The sequence below is a fragment of the Schistocerca americana genome, chromosome 5 (genome assembly GCF_021461395.2).
Source record: "Schistocerca americana isolate TAMUIC-IGC-003095 chromosome 5, iqSchAmer2.1, whole genome shotgun sequence".
NCBI classification, from domain to species: domain Eukaryota; kingdom Metazoa; phylum Arthropoda; class Insecta; order Orthoptera; family Acrididae; genus Schistocerca; species Schistocerca americana.
In genome coordinates, this window is record NC_060123.1 from 466,571,121 (window position 1) to 466,571,986 (window position 866).

The window sequence follows — 866 nt, forward strand, 5'->3', positions numbered from 1 at the left end:
GGTGGCCAAGCGGTTGTTAGGCGCTACAGTCTGGAACCGCGCCACCGTTACTGTCGCAGGTTCGAATCCTGCCTCGGAGATCGATGTGTGTGATGTCCTTAGGTTAGTTAGGTTTAAGTAGTTCTACGTTCTAGGGGACTGATGATCTCAGAAGTTAAGTCCCATAGCGCTCAGTGCCATTTGAACCGTTCAGCACATTTTGATAGTGACTGTGGGAAAACCGGAACATAATAGAATCGCAGCATTTGAACTATTTGATATTCTTATATTCACCTTTCATTCCCCTTGAATTCACAATGGTTTTGCTGTTCCGTCGATGGTTTAGAAGTATCTTTCCTTCCATTTGACTGTCATTAGTATCACTTCACTTGTGAAAATTGCAGCTATCGGAAGATCTCTTTCGTGATCCATTTGATTACCATGTATTTCAGACGGAATGCTTGAGTAATAAAGGTTCCCTTAGAGTTCATCTCACAGTTTATCTATTTAAATAACCGGATGTAGATAACTGAAAAGCCTTAAGCTGATCCCTATCTTATACCAAAAAAATTGTTGAACAAGTTAATGAAATTTTGCTACTGTGGTGAATATCTAACAGAGCCTTTGCCGAGCCCTTATTCGCTTTCCCTCAGTGGCATTCCGCACTTACGGTAGAACGCCCGGGTATGCCGTTCCCGTTACCATGGCGGCAGTAATGTCGGTTTTATTTACGACATGGTGTGTATTCATCTGGCTTGTATAGCTGGCGATGTTTCCATCTATGTGTGTACTGTTTGTGCTGTTGCCAATTACTTACAAAACACGCCATTTTCTTAGCAGCCCTCGTAACATTCGCTATTTTGAAGACACTTAACCTGAGATAACTA